Raw genomic sequence first — 9,633 nt, forward strand, 5'->3', positions numbered from 1 at the left:
TGTATGCCTGCAGGCCAGAAGAGGGAACCAGACCTCATTACAGATGGTTGTGAGCCACCATGTGGTTGGTGGGAATTGAACTCAGGACCTTTGGAAGAACAGGCAATCCTCTTAACCGCTGAGCCAGCTCTCCAGCCCCTTACTGTCACTCTTATCCCAGGGCTGGCTGGGTGGCTGGGTCGCTGGCCCCTGACGACCTCCTCTCCTTCTCTTGCTTCTTCTTCCCTCTTTCCAGATTTTTCCTCCTCTTTATTCTCTCTGCCAGTCCCCCTATCTTTTCTCCTGCCTCATTACTGACCATTCGGCTCTTTATTAGAGCATCAGGTGATTAGACATGCACAATAACCTCACAGAGTTAAACAAATGCAGCATAGATAAAAACAACACATCTTTACATTAATACACAAACGTTCCAGAGCATAAACAAATGCAACACACTGTAAAATAATATTCTACAACAAGGTTGATCGTATATATGCAAATTATTAAGACAATTTAATTTTTAAAGTTTATTGACTACTAACAACTTAAATAGTAGCTTAGATGTTGCTTAAATTAACTCAGGAAAAATAAAATTTTCTCCTGATTCTCAAGGGCCTAAAACAATTGAGTAATAATTTGCATAAGTGTGTGTGTGTGTGTGTGTATGTGTGTGTGTGTGTGTGTGAGACTGCAGGTACCCAAAGATGCTGGTGGTGTAACTAGAGTTATAGGCCATGTGATGTGAGCCCCTGATGAGGGTGCCGGGAATCGAACTCAGGTCTTCTAGAAGACAAGTACACACTCTTAGACACTGAGTCAGCTCCTCAGCCAGTTTTTTGTATATATTGAATTTTTTATTTGTGGTAGAGGAATAACAACAAGTCCTAAAAACTATAATTTTCACATACTTCCTATTTGATTTTAACAAAATAAAAACTGGAGTAATTTATTTGCCATCAATTATTCAAAACATAAGGTAGATTATAAGTACCTGAACAGAACAAACAAGCTAATATTTGCATTTTTGTTGTTCTTTGTGTCTGCCAAGTGAACACGGGCCTTACACAATGAATGCAGGGTTGCCATACAGCTGGTATCTCAGCATGATGATCACACACGATCACACACGATGATCACACATGACACAATGATCACACACGATCACACATGATGATCACACAATGAACACACATGATGGTAACACACGATCACACATGATCATGCATGATGATCACACACGATGATCAGGAGGCAAAGCTGCCAGTGAGGGGTCTAATGGTTGATAATAGTTATTAATTTTTGCTCCAAAAGGAGGGAGGCACTGAAAAAAAAACTATTTTTCTAAAAACACTGTAGATATAGTGTGTCTTCTATAGAAAATCAGAAAGAAGAATGGGCAGAATTCCCAACAAGGTTAAATGGCAGCCACGTTTTATTTTTAAGCCTATTTCCTAAAAGTTAATTCTTTTGTTTAAGTTCTTGGCTCAGAGCTGTTTCGGAGTGTGTTTGTGAAGGACATTGAGGCTCTCCATGAACATTATCTCCTGGGTTCCTTGCCAGCACCAGGAGGCAAAATAAACGTTGGCTCCTTTGCCTGAGGATGAAGAGGTTCACTGCGAGCTGGCTGGCCAAGATCTCTCTGCTGGCAAGCCTCTCACAGGTACCCTGAGTCATCACAGACTGAACAAAACAAAGAAACTTGGAAGCTAATATTTTCATTATCATATATTTGCTTCAGACTATCTCTCTCCCCCAGACAACTGAGTGATTCTGACAAAATGTGCTTCCCTAAAGAATGATGTCAGCTAGGCATGGTAGTGGCTCATGCCTAGAATCCCAGTGTGGGGAGGATGAGAGAAGACGGTTGTCATGGATACGAGACCAGCTGAGGCTAAATCATAAGTCACAGGTCAGCCTTTGGGCCAATGTAAGACCCTCTCTCAAAACTGTAAACGGCAAACAAAATAGAATAAAATATAAATTTAAAAATGTATCAAGAAGCGTCTGGGACAAAGCATGGTGGATACGCCTTTAATCTCGGCATTTGGGAGACAGGCAGACAGCTGAGTCTGCACCGGGTTCCATACCAGCCAAGAAAAATAGTAAGACCTAGTCTCAAAAAACAAAACAAACGACCCTCCAAACTTTGTCTTGGGCAGAACTGGATTTGAAATTCTTTCAAGGCAAGGACTGTATTATCCATCATATTGTAACACTTTAGACTTCAGAGGAGCATAGTCAGGTGTCTGAGGCCTTGTTTGCTTAACAATTGATAGAAATTTCCAGATGAACCTCTGTTTATCAGATTTGAATGACTTTTATTGAAAATTACTGTCTAGGCAATGCTAACTTATGTTACTACATTGAGGAAGACCTGTAGTTCACAGGCAACGCTAACTTATGCTACTATATTGAGGAAGACCTGTAGTTCACATTCCTGCTGTTTACGGCGTTTTGGAATTAATTACATAGCCAAAGCATCCAGAACAAGTCATGGTGGCACACGTCTTTTACCTCAGTACTTAGCAGGCAGAGGCAGGCAGATCTCTGTGAGTTCTATCAGCCACAAATGTAGTTTTTAAAGTCCCAAGGGAACCTTGTCTGCTTGTTATTTTATTTTGCTGAATCTGATATTCCAAGCTTACAAAAATACAGATTCTACTTGCTTTGGAAAGCCTGGATTTTCTTCTGATAAGGGATCTTTCCCACGAATCCTCATTCTACTCTCGGCTCACACCAGGACAGAATGTGCATTTGGACGGTCTCCAGCTCCAAATACAGATAGGGTTTAAGCCATCCATCTGAAGGAACAATGCAGAAACAGAACTGTCCAGGGTGCTCTGATATGTAAACATGACGCTCAGGAGCTGTGGTCTGGTCCTCATTACCCTGTTCATCAAATGACACCACAGCTGACATCTATCCTTGGTCTGGAAAATAGAAATAGGATTGCTTACTGCCTTTGAGTGCTTTCAAGAAATAACTAATACGTTATGTTTTAACATTAAAATGTCTATGTGTGTATAGCTGTATAGAGTGAGGCCTGAGCATGAAATATTTTAACAATCATATACACATGGTACATTATTAAGCACTGTAAAGGTTAAAATTTTCAACTTTAGAAAGAAATCATTCCCCTTTAGTTATTCTCAAAACTTAGTAAAATTTCTTTTTTGCAAAATTGATATCATGTGGTCTTAAATATTTAATTGTACACAGTAGATCATATCAAATAAACCAGGAAAGTCTTTCCATATTACTATGATAAATAACACTCTCAGAATTATTGAACAATCTAGTTACCATAGATATTAACAAATATACACAGATATTGTGTTTTTTTTAATTTTTAAAGATTTATTTATTTTTGCCAGGTGTTGGTGGTGCATGCCTTTTTTCCCAGCACTGGGAGGCAGAGGCAGGCAGATCTCTGTGAGTTCAAAGCCAGCCTAGTCTACAGAGTATGTTCCAGGATGGCAGGGCAACACAGAGAAACCTTGTCTCAAAAAAAACAAAAAATAAACAAAGAAAAGAAAACTATTTATTTATTTTTTGTCTTATATGTATAAAAGTTCGGACTGCATGTTTGTCTGTGTACCATATTCATGTGTACTCTCAGATGTCCTAAGACGGCATTAGATCTCCGGGAACTGAAGTTATGGGTAGTTGTGAGCCACCACGTGGGTGCTTAGAGCTAAACCTGGGACCTCAGGAAGAGCAAACACTCTCAACACTGAGCCTCTTTCCAAGTCAACACGAGATGTTGTGTTTACGAGTGTCAAATTCCCATTCCAGCCTAATTCCAGACACTTTAGACATCTTCCAAACATTTACCATGGAACAAAGGAATCTGTACAACCCAACCGCACTTGTACAAATAAACACTCCTTGTTATGGTTGATTCGCTTTTATTTTAGAGTAAATGAAATCATCGTATCATATGCTCAACATCATGAAAAGTGAAATACAGTTTCCACACCAGTTTTGTTTAAATGTATCTTTCAATGGTCTTTCTGTGTGAACTTCTCAGTTACACCTACCGAGAAGCAACACAAACACATATTTGAACAGATTTTTACTACTGCAAAATATGTGGAGAGAAAATACAATTACAGCAGCCTTAGATATTTCAGGGACTAATTAATAAAAGTCACAAAGATGTCTGAAAAGTTAGTTCTTCAGCTGGGCAGTGGTGGTTCACACCTTTAACCCCAGCATTTGGGAGGCAGAGGTAGGTGGATCTCTGTGAGTCCGAGGCCAGCCTGGTCTACAGAGTGAGTTCTAGGACAGCCAGAGATACACAGAGAAACCCTGTCTTGAAAAACCAAAAAACGAACGAACAAACACGAAAACAAAAAACCCCAAAAACAAAAAATGTCAGTTCTTCATGTAGACTTTACTGACCTATCCTGGAGTCAACTCCATTGATTTAATATTGTAGTCATCTGTGCTTTGGGCTGTCTGTCATGGTTATTAAAAGCATTGATATTTGATATCTTTGTATTAGCTCAAAACTGGGCACCTTTCTGTACAAGTCAATAACTGATTAAAGAATATATTAGCTCTAATTACAATCAGTTGACCCCATTCAATGTCTTAGCTGTGTCTTTATTGCTGCGGTGATACAATGACAAGCAGCAAGTTAAAGAGGAGGGGCTTATTCGGCTTACACTGCCACATCCCTGTTTATCATTAAAGGAAGGCAGGTTGGAAATTGAAGCAGGGGCGGGGACCTGGAGGCGGGAGCTGATGCAGGGGCCTGAACGGGAGCTGCTTCCTGGCTTGCTTATCATGGCTCGCTCAGCCTGCTTTCTTATAGAACCCAGAACCACCAGCCTAGGAATGGCACAACCACCACGAACTAGGCCCTAACCATCAGTCACCAGTTAAGAAATGCCTTACACGCTTACCTGTAGCCTGATTTTATGGAGGCATTTTCTCAAGTGAGGCTATCTCCTCTCAGATGACTAGCTTGGGTCAAGTTGACATGAAATTAGACAATACATCCATTAAGCACATGAAAACATCCTGGTCTTCAAGAGACTTTAAATAAACATGAATCTCATTTACTCACTAAACCAACCATTTTTCCATGACTATTTTGCCTGAGTGAAGTGAAAACTACATAAACTTACACACAGATGCCTGTAGTAGCCTCATACATAGTCAAAAAACATGTATTTCAGGTGTTCATCGACACACAAACGGAAATAAACTAATATACTCATAAGATGGAATACAATGAAGGTTAGGGAATGACTGACAGACACAAACAACAGGGCAGATAAATCTCAACAGGTGAATGCTATGCAAATAAACAAGGCCCAGCGGGTACAAACAATTTTCAACAAATACTAGAAAATACAAAATGAACCTATTGCTGTGGTTTGAAAAGAAGCGTCCCCATAGGTGCCTGTGTCTGAGCACCTTGCCCCTCGCTGGTGCTGCTCTCTGAGGTTATGGAGCCTTTCTGGGTGGAGTCTTGCTAGAGGAATTCCATCACAGGACATTGCACTTTGCTTCACTCCCAATGTTTCCTGCATGTGTTTGGGAAGGTGTGACCTCAGTTTCCTGCTCTGGTCACCTGCCTGCCATTTGCTGCCATGCCTTCTGTTGGATGTTCCTGTTCCCCAGTCCAAATAACTCCGTTCTTGGAGAGTTCAGCTCCAACTCCTTGCAAAAGGATCATCCCAGCTGGACTTGCTGGGTGTTTCCATACCCTCATGAGGGGTGGAGCGATCCTGAGCCCTTCACCCAAATGTCCAGTTGTTCCCTACCACCCCGTTACACCCAACATTGCCTTAACTGCAATTGGCCTCAGGGAGGGGCTAGTGTATACAGACTGGTGTCTTAGTTAGATTTTTATTGCTATGAAAAGACACCATGACCACAGCAACTCTTAAAAGAAACATTTAATTGGGGTGGCTCACTTACAGCTTCGGAATTCAGTCCATTATCATCATGGTGGTATGTAGGCTGATGTGGAGCTGAGAGAGCTATGTCTTGTAGGCAACAGGAAGTCAACTGACAGTCACACTGAGAAAAGCTTAATCAAAAGAGACCTCAAAGCCCAGCGCCATAGATAGAGACACACCGCCTCCAACAAGGCCACACCTCCTAATAGTGCCACTCTCTTTGGGGGCCACTTTCTTGCAAACCACCATAGCTGGGAAAGGTGGGGTTCCAACTTTATAGCTACAGGAAACCACTGATCTCTACTTAGTACAGGCTTTGGGGTATGGTCTGCTAGCAGGGGAAGGGCACCCACAACCCTGTCATGAACCCCTCAGCTATGTCCTGTAAAGAAGCCCAATAAACTCATTGGTTGCCCCAAAGTGAACGTGTAATTGCCTGGGATCTTAGGAACCAAGCAAATGTTGTTTATGTGACCCCACCCCGGCGTGGCTTTTTTACCGGCATCTCTTCAGCATGACGGCTCCTCTGGAACTTTCTCTGTGAGCTGCCTCAGGTCATGGTGTTCACCACAGTGACAAAAAGTCGCTACCACATTACTTTTTTAAAAAATTGATTGCCCACAACTGGGTGGAGGTGGAAGTGACTGGGGAGGGCCATTGGGAACAGGTTGATTTGGGGACTTAGGGTTTACTCACGTGTTCTTAGTCCACGCTGTACACTTAGAATAGAGGCATCTTCCAGCCTTTGAAAACATGGCCTCATAATAAAAATAACCTGACATATGACTGACATGAATGTACTAAGGACAGATCTCGATAAAGAAGGGGAAGACCACTGAAAATGTAGTTTTTCTTTTTTTGAGTGTGTTGTGTGTCATAAGCTTTTAGGGTCAGCGCAACTGTCCTGGCTGACAGCACTGTCGGGATGGCTTCCTGGGAGGCTTGCAGGCCAAAAGTAAGCTCTGTCCCTCCGGAGCATAAATTGCTCTGAAGATGCAATCTCCACAGAAAACAAAACCCAAAGGACTGGGGACAGGCAGGATGAGGTAGGGACAGGCGAGACGGGGCCAGTACTAACCTGGTTCCTTGCCGGGAACTCCTGCTATCTTGTTCTGTATTTATCCAGTGCTGAATTTAGAAAAGATTAAATCAAAACTGTGAAATTAAAACACGATGAGTGACAGTTCTGAGAGACAACAGCTGCGGCGTTAGATTTTCATCATGTCAGGCCTGAGATCTGGGTTTCAGGTCACTTTTTTCCATTGGCACCCGTCCTGAAGGGCAAAAATTATCTTTCTCCTGGCTATTTTCTAAGCCACCTGTTGCCTCCATGGGGTAAAAGATTAATAGGGCTTAAATGGAAACAAGCTATTCCAAAGGTCTAGGTTGAATGGGATCCTCATGGAACACTCACCTTCAGAATATTTTGATAAAGCAAAATATTACCTGATGTCAGCAATGATCATCCTGTGTGCTATATTTCCTAGTAAGTGGGAAAAAAAAATCTTTTAGACTTCACAATTCAAATGTATACCACAATAAAAAAGTGGTTTTTGAAATAGTTATACTTAATATATTCTAATAAATCTAATGAGCCTAATCATTGTAGAATTCAAGAGGAAACAGGAATTCATTTTATTTTTCTCTTTATTTCTTATTTGTTTTGTTTTCAATTTTGTATTTTTCAAGATACTTTGTTTCACTATGCTTCTCTGGGTATTATGGAATTCCCTATGTAAACCAGCTGTCCATGACCTCAAAGATCTGCCTGCCTCTACCTCCCAAGTGCTGGGATTAAGGGAGTGGGACACTAAGCCCATTTTGTTGTCTGGAGTGAGTTTTATTTATAAAATAAAATCGTTTCTATATGGTTTAACACTGATATTGAATGAACTACTGGCATATCCTACCCAGTGAAATGCCATCCGCAGTCCTCCGTGACAAAAGTTGGAGCCTCTCAAATGCACTGTAGTCAATGAGAGAGGTCAGTTCGGGAGACTTTGCATGCCTGATAACACCCACACGACATCCTGGAAGAGACGAAACTACAGAGACAGAAAACAGCTGAGTGGTTTCCAAGGGCCAAAGTGAGAATGGGCCAGAGCAGTAAAGGAACATTTTTGTGTTATGATTACGGGGAAGGTACATGCATGAGTGTGGGCAAGAACTAATTGTCAAATGGTATTAAAATTACTCTATATATTTTCAGATAAGTGTTGTCTGACCCAAATCTGTTTTAAAGTGAAGGAAGAATTAAGGCCCGTCATAGCATTGCAGATTTGACAATGCCCATTAGATTCTGAAGGTGCCATGAGTCATCACTCGCTCTATTAATAGCGAGCGAGCTGTATGAGTCACGGCACTTCAGGAAGGTTGTGACTCGGGAGGACTCATTGGTACCATTGTCATTTTTCGCATCTGTTTTTAGATATGCAAGAAAGGCGCTTTATGTTTGAAACTGCTTCTACAGTTAGAAAATTCAGATACCTGTCTGATCAGAAAACCAAAATTTTTATTGCTCTATTGTTGTTTGGTCTACTCTCTTAGTTATGTGTCAGAAATTGACAAAAAAAACCAACAGGTATTTAGCTTCTGTCTGTGAACCTGAAGGATCCAGCCACGACAAGCTCAATAGAGACCAGAGTCAGTAGTTTACCTTAAAGCTATACCTAGATCCAAGAAGGCCACAAACTGAGAACATCCAGGCACCACACAGAAACAGATCATCAAAGGAAATTTGATGTTCCAACCATTATAGATAGGATCACCTGCCAGCACACACCACTTCTTTTCACCAAGACACCCCTAGACAAATGTCAGTCAACCAGGGTCCTGAACCTTAGGAATCCCTCACCCCAACCTTTGCTATTATAAAAGCCCCACCCCAACTGAGTTCAGGGTTCTCTGATCACGCTAATATGTTGGACACATGGCGAGTCTGAGTTTAAACTTGAATAAGAATAAAGGCTCTTTGCTATTACGTATAGGACTTGGTCTCCTAGTTGGTTTTTGGGAGATGCTATGATCTGAGCATAACAAACCCTAAGTTTTCTAACCTAAAATTTACATATAGTTTATATAACCTAAATATTACATAACCTATCCCCATATCTACTTAACTATTATTCAACTATAATCTAGCCTACTCTTATTAGTGACTTCCCTGTAAAAGGGGCATTTGAACAATATTTCTTGGAGATGGCATTTGATATAGTATCTGGTAAAGAAAACCAAGAAAGGAGTCGTACCTCTTCTTGTTTCTTTCCTTTCATGGTAACAGATGATCTGAAATCCTGAAGTATTCAGGCTCACATTCAGCAGGCATTTTTTATTTCATCTTCCACCATCTCCCCCACATCATGCATTTGCCAATGGGGGAGAGGGAGTTCCCATTTTTACTCTGTCAGGTACAGTCACCTCCTACCAAAGTCATTATTACTTCTTCATGCTGCTCAGACCAAGGTTTCTATATACGAGCCAGGGAATGCATTTTGCTTGCTTGCTTGCTTGCTTGCTTGCTTGCTTGCTTGCTGAGACTCTGAGGTTCCATCCAGGAGGAGCAGAAGCAAAGCCTCGTGCAGGGCACAGGAACCTGTATTTGGATGCTTCCTAAGAAAAGGCAGAAGAAAGACATTTGTGATTCTCAGTCTGACCATCTTCTTAGAGCCTGATCTGTAGGAAAAAGTAGCAGAAGAGGAGTAAATTATCCAAATAAGCTGAAGATCAGAAGAAAACA

Source organism: Microtus ochrogaster, chromosome 19, assembly GCF_000317375.1.
Source record: "Microtus ochrogaster isolate Prairie Vole_2 chromosome 19, MicOch1.0, whole genome shotgun sequence".
In the NCBI taxonomy this organism is placed as follows: Eukaryota; Metazoa; Chordata; class Mammalia; order Rodentia; family Cricetidae; genus Microtus; species Microtus ochrogaster.